The 15,617-nt window shown below is 37.3% G+C and overlaps 1 long non-coding RNA gene across 9 annotated transcripts in view; it reads right to left on the reverse strand.

The window, feature by feature from the left end:
- Window positions 1-272: 272 nt before the first annotated feature.
- Window positions 273-15,617, reverse strand: part of LOC112641063 (uncharacterized) — a 159,070-nt gene continuing 143,725 nt past the window's right edge. For 4 of the 9 annotated variants that reach the window (XR_007411604.1, XR_007411607.1, XR_007411600.1 and 1 more), the window contains 3 exons: window positions 7,038-13,543; window positions 5,296-5,389; window positions 273-1,421 (listed from right to left, as the gene is read on the reverse strand). This is a non-coding gene — a long non-coding RNA (uncharacterized LOC112641063). The remainder of the gene's footprint in view (window positions 1,422-5,295; window positions 5,390-7,037; window positions 13,544-15,617) is intronic. The other 5 variants (XR_007411601.1, XR_007411602.1, XR_007411605.1 and 2 more) reach the window with 5 other exon arrangements.

Here is a 15,617-nt window from a genome sequence, read left to right on the forward strand (position 1 = left end):
TGCCACTTTTTTTTTTTTTTATAGCCAGTGAGTTAAGAATGGTTTTTATGTATTTAAATAGTTGAGAAAAAAATCAAAATAAGAATAATATCTTATATGTGTGAAAATTTTATGGATTTAAAATTTTTATGTCCATAGTCTTCTTAGAACACAGCCATGCTCATTTATGGATTGTCTATGGTTGCTTTTGTACTACAGACAACCAGATCACATGGCCCACAACACCCAAAATATTTATCATCTGCTCCTTTAAAGAAAAGTTTGCCAACTGCTGCCTTAAAAAAAAATTGTATATTTTTAAGGATCTACAGACAAACTGAATCAGCTCTGCTGGTCTAGGATGGGCTCAGCTGGGCAGTCCTGCTTCCTTCGTGTGGCCTTGGCTGCACATATGTTCATTCTAGGGCCCAGGTGGGAGGGGAAGAAGCCACTAGAACAAGTTCTTCTCATGATACAAATAGATATGTAAGAGGTCAAATGTAAATGTCATATGGCCAAGCGCAAAGTCAGAGTAAGGATATATACTCTGCCCATGATGAGGCATGCTGCAAGAAATAAAGAGCAGAGGCCGATAATTCAGACTACCTCAAGCACTCTTAAAAAGTCTAATCCAATCATGGCATCAGGCTCAAAGTTGAGGTTCTTATGATCTACATCAGGTCTAAGTGCAATTTCTCTTAATCCAGAGACCTAGGAACTTAAAAAAAACAAGTTACCCCTCTATCTTTCCCCTCCTCCCCATGCAAGGTACCCAATATCCGTGGACCAGGGACAGGCTAATCACAAGGCAGCTATTGCTCCAATAGCAGTTCTAGAAATCCAACTGATCAAATGCCGCCAACTCACCCTCCTTTGGCATAGGAAATATTTGTTGACCAGGTTCTGATTCTGCTCCACTTATGTTTCAGAGAGCATCTCCAGTTGGTTATTATCCACAGACTTTGGTTGCGCCTTCTGTGAGCTACATCACCATCCATCATCTTTGTTGCCCACTTCTGATGAAGGCTTTGGAAAACATGCTCTTTTTTGATTGCTCAGCAGTCTTCTCAGCCTACTTCTTGCTTGTAGAAATTTGAAGGCCTAAAGTCCTTTACAAGTCTCTAAAAGTCTGTTTCTTTTGGCTCAGACTGGTTCTGTCTTCAGAACTTTATGCATTATCTACATATTTGATGCAAGTTAACTCCATTTGTCAAGGCCACACTTACAATTCCTTTTTAGACCTGCCTCTCTATTTAATCAGTTTCTCTGGGCCCATCAAGCCTCCATGGGACTCGAGTTTATGCTTTCTAGAAAGGTCTTCACAAAGGTTTGACTCTGCTTCCTCAGTTTGGCCTGTTTCACCAGTTGATTCATAATGTCCATGCATTTGATATAATCTTTGCCTTGAAACTCAATCTTAATTTGAGGATCTTCTACTGACTCTAGAAATTGGAGATAAGAAAACAGTTTATTTTCCAAATAATAGAATAAACTTACATGCTGCACTAATTTTTTAAAAAAAATTTAGATCCATATGTTTTTATTATAAATGTAGTATATACTTGTAACATAGTTTAAACTAATATTGAACACTATAAAACCCAGAGAGTTAAGGTTTGGTTGCAATGGGATAGAACTTACAAATAGATTCTGGTGTATATATGGGAAATATATATCATACAAATATAATCACAGAAGAGTTGAGAAAGAAAAACTCAATAGTGATGCTGATACAATTGGCCATCCAGATGGAAGAAAGTTAGAACATTATCTCGTACTTAACTAAAAATAAATTTTATATTGAGTTTAAAGCTAAATATAAAAAGCAAAGCTTTAAAACATATAGAAAAAGATGTAGACATATTTGTTAATTTTTAAAAAATATTTTATTTTTTTATTTTTTTATTTTTTTAATTAGAAAAGACACAGAAAGAGTGGCAGACATATAGGCAGAGAGAGAAGCAGGCTCCCTGTAGGGAGTCAGAAGCAGGACTCGATCCCAGGACCCTAGGATCACGCCCTGAGCCCAAGGCAAACACTCAACCATTCAGCCACCCAGGCATCCCATATTTGTTAATTTTTTAAACAAGACACAGAAAGGCATAAAGGAAAGAATAAATTTAAGTACATTAAGACCAACTTCTGTATGTCAAGAGGCAAACAAAATGATAATACAAGCCACCATTGGGAGAATATGTTTGCCTTGCAAATTCTCATCAAAGGATTGTTATCTGGACTATGTCAAGAACAGGGGGACCTGGGTGGCTCAGTCAGTTAAGTGTCTGGCTCTTGGTTCTTCTCAGGTCATAATCTCATGGGTCATGGGATCAGTGCTGCATTGGCCTCCACGCTCAACGGAGAGTTGCTTGAAGATTCTCTCTCTATGTCCTTCCCACCCCTAAAATAAATACATAAATCTTAAAAAAAAAAAAAGAATATATAAAAAACAAATACTACACAAAAGTAAATTATAAAGGTGAGCAAAAGATAGAAACAGGGAGTTTATAGAAGAAAGCCATCCGAGTAACCAACAGTCATGAAAAGATCCTCAATATTACTATTAATTAAGAGAATGCAAATTAAAGCAGTTGGTTGGATACTCCTCGGCAGCTATCAAACTGCAAAAATTTAAGAGTTGATCATTTCAAGAGTTGACTAAGATGTGAGAATAGCAAAGCACTCATATAGTGATTTGATGTTTAAAACAAGTTGCAGATTTATTCACTAAGACTTAGCGGTTGCACATATAAGTGCATGTACTAGACAGACCCTCATAAGTGGGCACGAGGAGACATACATAAGGATTCTGTGGCAGAAAGTGACAGCGCTTGACCAAATCTATTTCCTCCTTTTCCTAGGCATACAGTTAGACTACATTTTCTAACCTCCTTATCATTAGTTGTGGCCCTGCAGCTGAGATCTAGCAATAGGTGAGCAGAATTAATGCACAACACATCCAGACCTGCCTCATGAAAAACAGCCACACATAATCCCCATGCTCCTTCTTCTTCCACTGGCTTGAAGCAAACAAGCAGAGACTTTGGAAGCCATATGATGAAAGAGTGGAGTCTTAAGATGGAAGGACCGAGGCCCTCCTACCTGGAGGAAAGCCATCACCAATCTAGAATGTGCATTTTGGTCTGTATGTGAGCTAGGAATGAAGTCCTATCATGTCTGAGCCATCACTGGCGGATTTGTCACCAGAGCTCCTAATGTCCTGTTAATTAATATAAATGCTTATTGCAGCATTGTTAATAATAAACATTGGAAAAGCTCATCAGTAGGAGATTTGGTAAACTGTGAGATATTCGTGGGATAAAGTAGTATTTAAGAGTTAAAATTGGGATCCCTGGGTGGCGCAGCGGTTTGGCGCCTGCCTTTGGCCCAGGGCGCGATCCTGGAGACCCGGGATCGAATCCCACGTCGGGCTCCCGGTGCATGGAGCCTGCTTCTCCCTCTGCCTGTGTCTCTGCCTCTCTCTCTCTCTCTCTCTCTCTGTGACTATCATAAATAAATTAAAAAAAAAAAAAGAGTTAAAATTAACGTACTTGATCTATGTGTATCAATATAGTTAGGCCTTAAAATGTTAGACTTACATATGTAAGTATGTACATATACTTATATATACACATATATATGTATATATGTACATATATTCATGTGTATAAAGTATGTACATATATTTATATATGTATATACATTTATCAAAACATCAAGTATGTTTGGGGAGTCATGTAATCTCTCAGTCTCAGTTCCCACATCTATGTTGTTTTCATTAAATCTGAGATATCATTGATTATAACATGTATTATTATTTTATGTACCAATAAAGAGAAAAAAAGACTACCAATTACACTTCTGGAAAATAATTTCTTATCACTTGGAAACTCTATTTAATATTCATGGAAAGAGTTCTCAGGCTTAATTACACATAGCTTACAATCATTTATTATATGCCTATATATAAAAAAAGCAAACTAAATTGGTTGAAGTTCTTCTGAAATATATTCGCTTTCATATTCCAATTCTTTGGAATCAGTTCTTGACTCTGAGTCATTGGATGGGCTTTCTTCCCTACACTATCACATCTTGTGTGCCATCAAAATTATGGTTGATGCAGCAGTTCAAAGAAAAAGAATCCTGAGAGAACTAAAGCCTTCAGTGCTGGACTTTTAAGAAGGCTTTGCAATTATGTAGAACTAGTTTCCTTTAGGAACTCCCCTTCTCTACACTTCCCTTAAAACCAGTTAGTTTAGAGGAAGAGTTCCCAAAGTGTTGTACTATTACCTCTGGAATTTTCCTCTAGACTGCTGGCACTCGTTCTGTAAATTCTGATTCCGATTATCCTGCTCTTTACAAAAGCACAGGACACCGTAAACAACTCTATGTCCTACGTGCTGTCTCGTTGACAGCTGTATTTGCATGTAGAAATTCCTTAGGAAATTTATATGTGTTTCTGAATCCAAAATCTTGTGAAAAAAAAAATCAAAAGAGAAAACAGGAAAAAATGTTATAATTTTCCTGTGAAAATTAAAGCTTAATAATTATACTAATCAATCATTCCTGCTTGCAGTTGTGAGTTCGTAGTCCTTTATGCAGCTCATAGTAAGCCATTCTCGCCAATGAAATAATTATTAAGAAGTGTTAGTACTGCATATTCACATGAATTTCATGAGTGGGTGTTCCATGAATTAACAAATTTGAGTCCTTGAATCAGCAAGATCGACCTATGAACATCTGTAGTACTGTTCATTTTGCTGGGAAATCCAAATGTTATGCTATTCTAATACTTCCCCGCAGTATCCACTGGCATCTTGTAGTGTTTGGATATTTGCAATCAGTACGCTTCTTTGCAAATATTTTAACAAAAGAAATGTAACAGAAGGAAGATGAGAGGGATCCCTGGGTGGCGCGGTGGTTTGGCGCCTGCCTTTGGCCCAGGGCGCGATCCTGGAGACCCGGGATCGAATCCCACGTCGGGCTCCCGGTGCATGGAGCCTGCTTCTCCCTCTGCCTGTGTCTCTGCCTCTCTCTCTCTCTCTCTGTGTGACTATCATAAATAAAAAAATTAAAAAAAAAAATCTTTAAAAAAAAAAAAAAGAAGGAAGATGAGAATGTTGTTGTGGAACACTGTGAAACGACACTGGAAATTGATCTAAAATATGTAATAGCAAAAGCAAAAAAAATAATAAAAAAATAAAAAAGAAATAGCAAAAGCAACATTGACTTCAACATCGCAATCAAGGCAAGCTGAAAAAATAGTTTTATACTGTTGTGGCTGTTGTTGCTAAAGAGTTTCTATGAAGCAGCACATACCTTAACAAACTTGCAGAAGTTGAGTCTGCTTTGGATAAACTCTTAATTCAATCAAATCAACATCAGTGCAAAAAGGAAGAAATATTTTGAACACCTGGAATATTTGTTGTGAAACAAAGATCAAGATTTTCAGATGAGTCAATTAATGTTTTGTACTTTACATTTTCCTTTTAAGAGTAATAACTTGTAATATTAAATACTTGGCACAATCTTTCATTAAATGACTTTTATTCAACTTCATAAATGTGTCCTATTATAATGTCTATATCAGGTAGAGATTTATGGGTTATTACAACATATTGATTCATGATATTGACAAACCACACATTCACTCATTTGTTGCTTTTTAATAGGAAACCTCTGAAATTCTCACTATAACCCTATCATGGAAAAATGATTCATTTTTTATTACTGTGGTCACTCATTATTATGTAAAACACATAAACAGTGTGTTACGAAAAATGCAGAATATACAGTTCAAGGAAGTCCTGATAAGTCCCCTAAATTCTGGTTTTTCGTTAATGAATTCCAAGGATGAATACTTATGAGAAATTTGGAAACATTAGTCAACAGCAATAATAAGATACTTTTGATTTTAGGATGCATTTCAATTTCACCGATGTTAAAATAAGAAAAAAAAAATGTGGGTCTTAGAATCAAGGAAATGCAGTATTAAATGAAAACATCATATTAAAGGATAATCTCTCTTGCTATCCTTCTAGGTCTAAAATATTCAGTGAGCTTGTGGTTTAGAATTTTCTAGGAAGTAGAGTACACTAATAATTGCCCAGAATAGTAATTAGCCATGTCTCTCTTTTTTTTTTCTACTTCCTCTAGTCTTATCCTAATGGACAGATTTCTCTGTTTGTTTTTGTTTTTAGATTTCTATCATATCCTCTGCTTTATGAAAATTGTAACCAAACCTTAATTTTCTGGTTTTCATAGTGTTCAATGACATTGGTGTGAACAGTTTTATAAGTGTAGACACTACCTTCATCAGAAAAACAAATTGATCTAATTTTTAATAAAAATATTTTATTGTAGAAGGTAGAGATATCATGTAGAACGTAAATAATTTCTAAAAATATACTTTTCTCAAAAAAATAAAAAAAAGTAAAAAATAAAAATATACTTTTCTCAGTTTGATTTTTCCTCAGAACAGCAGATGGTATAAAACCAACCATCCAAAAAATACCTTTTCGTCTGCTTACTTTTTTTAACTGTGATGGTAACATTAGCGCTAAAAGAAGGGGACGGGATACTGGGGATAATGCTTAGTTTACCAGATAACCACAAAATCTATATTGCCCTTCCCTAAATGTCCTCGATAGGAATATTCTCAGAGAAGACGTTCTTTTCAAGAATTTTCTGAGGGTTGAATGGGAGTGAGCTTTGGGAGTACCCCAGGTTGTAACAGTATTTCTAAAGCTTATCATTCATTACATTAGAGTTTTTGTTGGTCCCATTTTACTTTTTATTGTAATCCCAACCTTATGAATTAGGGAAACAGAAATCTACCCGGCAAAGCACAAATCCACTTAACTAAATAGTCTTTAATATCTTCGTGTCTCTAGATTTCACTTTCCATTAGGGAGCCCACATCCAAAAATGGCTTTGCCGAGACCAGATTGTTGATCTTAGCTGTTGCTGGTCCCAGAATTTTTTTTTTTTTTTTGGTCCCAGAATCTTAACCCCGGTCCTGTCCTTCGCTCTCCTTCGCAGTTATAGGACAAGTCACTCACCCTCAGTTGTCCCTCCTTTAGGAAGGGAGAGAACTACATCGCAGGGGAGTTCCATGAGTTTTCGGGGTGAATATCTGCAAAGTGCGTTGGTGATTAGAGGGATTGTCCAATTGACAATTACTATTAGACGGAGCAGCACAGTGAATGGGTCTAACTGGAAGATTGGCAGCCTGCAAAATTTTAGGTTGGTCGAAAGAGTTATTATTAGAGAATGGCTGCTTCCCGAAAATGTATATTTAAATATTAACAACATTTGAGGAGCAAATACTCCCAGAGATAAACATATGCTTTGAATCCGCAATTACTTATGCATCTTCCCGCTGCCTCCTCCATGTCTGTGTTTTTAAAATTCTGTAGGTGAAGGACTGAGGTTCAGTCTCAAGGTCATTGAAGCGGCTGTGATTTTATTAGTATGCTCATTGAGTGTGCTATAGAAATGTAATTTAAGGCATTAATATGTACACACTAAATAAAACCACACAGGCCGTGGGAAAGTTATTTATGATGCTGGAATTTTACCAGTTATGGAAATAAATAATATAATGTGTGTATCTCTGGAAACAATGTAAACTCGGCTTACTCAACAGCAGCAGTAAAAGAAATCTAAACAATTCTGTAATTCTATGAGGAGGGTAATTTCACTGATGACAGCTTTCCATAATTTTATTCTTGTAGATAGCAAATAATTTTCCTTATTCTTTATTTTATTACTATTTTGAATTGCACTTCTTGTTGGAGTTTCACCTTTTACTAATAATTCTTCGGGAAATGTATTTCCACTGTTTTTCATAAGGCAGTTACTGCTGGCAGTACCTAGTTGAAACCAACAGAATTACAACTCTCTTCAATATCCCTACATGACATGGGTAATATTTCAGTTTAATCCAGGGGCATGAATTGAGCCAGGAACAACCATTTCAATTTCTACTGCAGTTTGTTTAGGCTTAACATGGACTAGCTACCATACCCTCTCTCGGTGAACCATATTAAATTGCTTACAGAGACCTGCTCAGAAAGCAAAAGGCATGGCTTTACTATTCTCATGACATGCTTTTGCCTAATAATCATGAAAGCTATAAAAAGAAATCCACTGCGAATGCCCCCCAAAAGCTCCTGACTGCTGCCCAATAACCAAGTTCCAGCGAGAGAGTTAAATAGCCATTAAGATTATTTCATTTTTATATAACATTATATTTAGGACATTATTTCCTAAAAACCAGTAGATCCCATCTATTATAATAGACCGATCTCGTTTCCCTGTATCCTTATTCATAACAAAATGACTGTGTTCCACACTTACCACATAAAAGACTGAAAGTGCAATGACGCATCTATATTCTCAACAGTTCTGGAATTAAGGGCATTGGTTTACAAATGACTGACTGAGGTTAAAGGAATTGTTTATAGCCAGGGAAGAAAATAGGTTGAGCACCCAATGAAAAGGTCTTAAATAATGTGCCTTATAAACCCTATTTATTTCCCCTTAAACTCTCTGAATGTGCTTGTTTGTATCAAAAACTCACCATTGGTAAGGATATTGTCAATGAACTGAAACAATAGATTTGGGTGAGACTAATCCATAGGAGGACCACAGTAAATGTTGGTCGAATGAATGAATGAATGAATGAAGGCATTTGGTTATCATCTACTCCTTTTAGCGAGATGAATATGCATCACCACACACAAAGATAATTAAAGAATGTTATAAATTGTCCTGATTTTTAAGAAATTAAGGCTTCAAATGCTTTATGGTAAATGATCAGAATAGTTGTTGCATATATTGTTCAATAAATGGGGTTTGTCTTTGGCACTGTGAGGAGTAGAAAAAGCATAAGTGAACCCAAAGAAGAGGTGGCTGGAATTCTAGTCCTGGCTTTTCCACTAATTAGCTTTGGGCACAGGACTAAAAGAGTTCAGAAATCTGTGCACTAGGCCCCCCTATGCATAACAAGGAACTACGAGGGGTTTTTTGATGTTATAACCTGTTCTAATATGCTGTGGATTTATTTTGGCAGCATGATTTGCCAACTTTCACAATATAGAAAAAAGGTATTTTTTTTATTACTTCTGTTACTTCTTTCTGATCGGCTTATAACTGTCAATTAATACTTACTCACCATTGACCAGATTTGAGGCATTAACCTATAACTCCCTTACCGAGTAGATATAATGTGACAAAGTACTAGCTTGTCAGCTACTCCTTTTGCTCGATTCTTAAAAACACCTAATCCTCTATCTTCTTGTATTATCATTTTGTGTGTGTGTGTGTGTGTGTGTGTGTGTGTGCCATACTACTGCCTGGTCGCATGTACAGTATGCAGGAAAAAAAAAACGTTGCTCTATTTTTGCTGTGATGACCCAGCCGTGGAACAAACAAGATGAGGAAATCCTTGGTTATCACTCAGTAATGCTGTACAACGTTGAAAAATTATACTGTTTGTTATATTGAAATGTGTGTTGGTTTCAAGGAAGTCAAACTCTTCTGAAATTATTGAGGCCAACCTACCTTCACTCCTCTGAATTTCCTATTCCGTGGCACAGATCAATGCACTGAAGCTTCATGATTCCCTGAAGGGCTTTTAGTACATTGGTAGTGCCACTTCTTTATACTCAAAACCTCTTGGGGAAAAACTACTAGATGTATCATCTGCTTAGTTCTGCTCTCTTCCCTTCTTAAACTACTGCTCTCTGCTCTCAATTCTGCTTTAGCAGGAATATCTCCTAAACAGATATCTTCTTCATTTTCTGTTATTCTAATAATAGCCAAAGATACTCCTGGGGTCTTTTTGTACTTAACAGACCGACAGGTCTTTAAGACTATATTAAATTTGTCCTAAAACCTTTTCTTATGAGTCTATGTAATCAGTTTTCAAGACTATCCTTTAATCTTTATAAATGCAAAAAAAAAGGAAAGAAAGAAAGAAAGAAAGAAAGAAAGAAAGAAAGAAAACAAAAACAAATCCCACATTACCTATGTAACACGAAAATTAAGTATGATTTTGGATTTACAATGCTTTGGTTGGGTTTGAATTTGGCAGGAGGATGCAGAACAGTATTAAAAGCAGATTTAGCTTTCTAATCATTTTATAGAGATTGGTATTTAAATAAATTCATATTTCCCATTAGTTATCGACTAAGGTCACTGTGACCTAGGAATTTAAGTCAAATCAACAAATTTTATTGAGCTCTTGCTAAATGAAATGTAGTTCCAGAGGCACTCATGAGGAATTGACTGAAACTTTATGTTCTAGATGCTTTTAGTGTAGTAAGAATAATATACTTACAATTTGACTACAATCAAGTAAGGGCCAGAAGAGGAATAGAAATATTAAATCCAAAAGAGAGAGAAAACATCTAGTTAGGAACCTCAAAAAAGATGACTTTTGAGGTAGGCTTTGAAAAATGGAAAGGATTTTAACAAATGAAGATGAATTATCACTTAAAATCATCTAAAAAGGAAGAAATACACCAAACAAATACACCCAGGCTGAAATCTGTGAGGCATGTTTGAAGAACAAGCTGCTAATCCGGTTGGACTCTACACAGAGTTTGTCTAGGCAAGTAATAAGAACCGAAACCAAAAGCTGCCTTGGGCCAGATTATCTTTTCTAATTACCTAAGTGTTATTGTGTGATGTGGTATCATTTTGTTAGGTATCGACCCAGGTTTATACATAAAAATTTCACCAAATCCATAGAAATGAGAACCAGTGTTAGATATAATGTTTATAATTTCCTGGATAATACTCCTTCTATGTAATTAATCCTGTAAAAATAAACACATTGATCACTAGTGATAGAACTTTTGCACAATTAATAAGGAATCCATCAGGATTTACTATTTAGAACGAGGTATTAGGACCTTAATGTCTTATTAAACAAAACTAAAAATAACATAGCAGATTCTAGACTAAATTAACCACAAAGCATTGCATCCGCAGATTATCTCCACACCATCATGAAATCCTTCTAGAATGATTATAAAGGAAGAAAAAAAATGTATAAAAATCAAATGATAAAGTGAATAAGAGAAAAGACAACAGACAGTAAAAAATGCCAACAATGTTTCAGACGGCAAGAAGTAGCTGTATGACTAGTCACCTAATGTGATTTGAGTTTTTTATGTTTTCTTAAGTGAGTAGTAGAGGAAAGAAGTAAAGGAGGGGGGATGAGAGGAGCTCAGAAGACACAGACTGATTCATGCCATTAGCATCACAAGGCTTAGGAATTAGAGATGCCAGGTATCCCTAAATGTGGGAAACACAAGTAGAAGGATCCCAGACCTCTTCCCTTAGGCCCACGGCCAGATGAGTGTCTCTCCCAGCAGAAGTTACTGAGATTCTATCATCTATCTATCTATCTATCTATCTATCTATCATGGGCTGAATTGCATCCCATCAAAATTCATGTGTTGAAGTTCCAGTCCTTACTACCTCCGAATGTCACTACGTTTGGAGGCCTTTAAAAAAGGTAATTAAGGAAAATTGGATTGTATGGGTAGGCCAATGACTAATCCAGTATGTCATGTGTCCCCACAAGAAAAAGGAAATTAAGACACAGATACACACGGAGAAAAGACCATGTGAGGATATAGCAAGACAGAGGCCATCTGCCAGCCAAGAAGAGAAGCCTCGGAAGAAATTAAGCTTGCCAACACCTTGATTTTGGATTTCAGGCCTCCAGAACTGTGAGAAAATAAATTTCTGCTGTTAAGGCACTCGGTCTGTGGTGTTTGGAAGGCGGGTCTAGAAAAATAATATCCTTTCCATCTATCTATCTATCTATCTATCATCTATCATCAATCACTCTACCTATCTAACTGGTTTATGATAATTCCGAAGAAGGAATATAAAGTAGGGTAAGTGAGAATAACCACTTTGTGATAGAAGTGGCTGTGAGAGAAGGATCTTTTCATTAGCATGACCAGGGATAACCTCTCCTAGGAAATGACATTTCAAGCAAGATCTGAAAGGTGAGGAGAAGCCAGTCATGCAAATATTTGAAGGAGCATTTTTCAGGCAAAAGGAAGTTAAAACACAAAGATCCTCAGGGAAAAAGGAGGAGGGCAGCTTGAGGACTAATCAGCTCAGCTAGAGTACGGTAAGCAAGGCAGAGGTAGGTTTGGGGACGGAAGCAAGGATTACAATATACTCTTATCCTTAAGGTAAATGTTGCACTTCCGCCTAAGTATAGCGGGTCTATATGTCGGTCCATAAACTATGAAAAATATCACATTTTACTTACTTTTCTAAGTCTGCTTAAATTCATCTCCCGTCCTCATCCTACCATGCTGGCGAGTTTCAGCTCATTTGTTTTTGCTCCTACTCTCACGCCCACTCAAAGATTCCAGGGATTTGGGCAACATCAGCGCTTCAGGAAGTCTCCCTCACCGAGTGGCCGTTAGTCAGCAGGAATTAATGCTAAAATACATGTTATCTCAGCCCTCAAGTTCTCTTTGGATTTCAAGGCTCGGCTGCTTTCTTGCCCAGCTTAGCGAGTGTGAAACTCTAATGAAGCTGGAGGATCTTGTGCCTTCGGTCTAGGCTCCAGCAGTGGCCACAGTTCCATCCCCTCTGAGGTTATGCCCCTTCTGAGGTCACTGTCACGAGCACTGAGCAAGACTCTGCTACCAACATGACCCACAAAAGCTATCCTCTCACCATAACAGGAGAGGGAAAAAAACTCTCGTTCTTGAACTCATCCTCTCCCTTCTAAACTCTCTTAAGAGCATTTCTTTTTCTCTCCTTCCTTACATAATCTGTTCAAAGAGCGTAAGCTTTCACAAAGGACAGAAAGAGCTAAAGCCTTCAAGCAACTACTGGTCTGCATCCTGCAAATGACCCTGAACCTGTGAAATATAAAGAGCCTGGAGATCCAGCAATGTGTCGTAGCCAAGCCATGGAAGCACCCAAGTGTCCATCGATAAATGAGAATAAAGAAGTGGTGGTATAAATAGACAATGGGATATAATTCAGCCATAAAAAATGAGGAAAATGCACCATTTGTGATCAAACATGGATGGACCTTGAGGGCCTTATGCTAAGTGAAATAGCCAGAGAAGGACAAATACTCTATGACGTGACTTGTAGGTGGAATCTAAAACAAAACAGCAAACTCATAAAACTTATAGAAAAGATCAGATGTGTGGTGACCAGCGGTGGGGGAAAGGGAGAGGAAATTGGAAGAAGGTGGCCAAAAGATACAAGCTTCCAGTTATAAGATAAATAAATCCTAGAGATGCCATGTATAGCATGATGGCTAGGGTGAGCCCCGCGGTCTGATACACAGAGGAGGTGTTCAGAGAGGAAATCCTAATAGTTCTCATCACAAGGAGAAAATGATTTTTTTTTCTCCCCTCCTCCATTTATTTTTAGTGTATCTATATGAGATGATGGATGTTAGTGAAACTTAACTGTGGTGATCAGGTCACAATATGCGTAAGTCAAATCTTCATGCAACATGCCTGAAATTCAGGCAGCGACGTATGTCAATTGTATCTCGGTGAAGCTGGAAAAAAAATAAGAGTGGAAAATAACTACATTTTAAAAAATGTCTGGCCATCAATTTGAAATGAGGAAAGAAGAGGTTGAAGGACAACCGCAAATCACAAATTAATATCTCGATTATTTTGTCTCACTAGCTTGAGTGAATTTTTGCTACTCGCCAAGAATAACGACATTTAACTAATGAAAACATCAGGCGTCCCCCCGAAAGCTTAGAGTGCTCATATAATTTACTACTTTGGCTTAGAATCTCTAATCCCCTTTTCCTCGCCCTTCTCTCTACTCGGACACGTGCTGGTTTTCCGGGTAATAGATCCTTTGGCCTGTCCAGAAGCTTCCACCCAGTACTCGGCTGATTTAGTCACCTCTCTCTTCTGTTGGGAATTGGTGGCTACGGGCGCTAAGTCAGACCTTCCTGACTTTTCTTCCTGACGAATTTAGGCTTCGGCTAAGTATCTTTTCAAAAAATAGGAACACATAAGCCACACAAAATCAAGAACTTCAAACTACTGAAGAGTTAACAAGATTTAAAAAAAAAAAAAAAAAACTGTTGGGGAAGCACTATTCTAATTTGGAAAAGTATCCCCAATGAAATATGTTGTGTTCTTCTCTGGGCAATCTTAAATCGGTCTTCGTGCAGAGTTTACAGAAGACATACTCTCCAGACAGTCCTTGAAGTGGGGAAAGCTTTTATTTTAAGGCTAAAAAAGATGGATTTTCTAAATTGTCATAGGTTGTGGTTTAGCGGCTGCATTCTGCATGGTCCCTACGCAGCTTATTCTTCTAATTATGCCGCTGACAGCTTCCCAATTGGATTAAAATCCACACTCAGAGTTCTCTTATCTATAACCTTTCATCCCCATGACTCCCTGCTCCACAGATGCTTCTCCTAATGCCTAGCTCTAAGTGTGGGGACTTCTTAGGTACTTTCACAATAGAAGAAAAAGGTGATTGTAGTCTTTACTCTGATCTTGAACGTCTAATTTCTACATACATATTAAACACAGAAAAATGAAAAAGTCATCTATTTTATAATACCAATGTTATCTGGTCCTTCGTTCAGCTTTTAGAAAGTGATAAGCCTTTGAAGATTCTATGTGGGGCAACTGAACTTTAAAAAGAAAAAGGAAAAGCAGGCTTTGCTATATTGTAATGTCTCATTCGAATGGTATAAAACAAGGCCAGAGTAGCCCACAGTAGATTAATTACTCACATCACTGAGGCTTACTTCTCAATAAGTCAAATCTTTAAACTTTTTGGGTTTCTTTTTTTTTTTTTTTTTTGGTTCAAAATCTTTCAGAAGGTATATGGCCTCCTTATTCAGAAGATGCTGAAAACAATTCAATATTCCTTCATTCAGGACAATCATTGACAGCAGCCAGACCATGAAGGGAATCTGGTCTTGCTCATTTTGGCTCTCCATCTTCCTTCCTTCCTGTTCCTCCATCAAACCCAGGTTTACTGTAAGGACATGTGTATTTTTGTATTGTTTCCAGTCTCCTCATCCATCTCCTCATCAAGGGCTCGCAGTTTTGATGGCCTGCCAACGGCAGGGAGATGAGACACACACGTCTGTGAAGAACTCTCTAATAAGTGTAGCCAGGGATCAAGGATAAAGTTGCTTGATTTTCCAGGTGCTATTTAAGAATTGGTCTTCCTCTAATCAGGCATGGCTATTGTTCCGAAGAGTTGCATTTACCAAAGGCAGTTGTGGTAGGCTTTTCTAGCACCTGACATGACTAAATACATGGAATGTATGCTTTTAAGGTAAATTAAGATCCCTGGATTTAGGATGACAATTTGGGATCTGGAAGGTTCCCCTTGGGGGCAAGAAGTGAGAGGCCTGTAGAAAAGTCCTCATTTCCTGCATTCATCTAAAGAATAAATTATTTTCTCTCAGAGGAAAAAGAAAATGAAGATAAAGAAAGGGATTCCAAGGAGGTCCGTTGTGTAGGAAGAAACATTAGAGAGAATACAGGCCTGAGGCAGAGGCTGATGTTTCCTCCCTAACCTCTCAGAGGCTCTAAGGGACCTTTCAAAGATTGGAGTAAGGAAGAAAGAGAAGAGAAAGAGAACTA

Source organism: Canis lupus, chromosome 6 (assembly GCF_003254725.2).
Source record: "Canis lupus dingo isolate Sandy chromosome 6, ASM325472v2, whole genome shotgun sequence".
Lineage (NCBI taxonomy): Eukaryota > Metazoa > Chordata > Mammalia > Carnivora > Canidae > Canis > Canis lupus.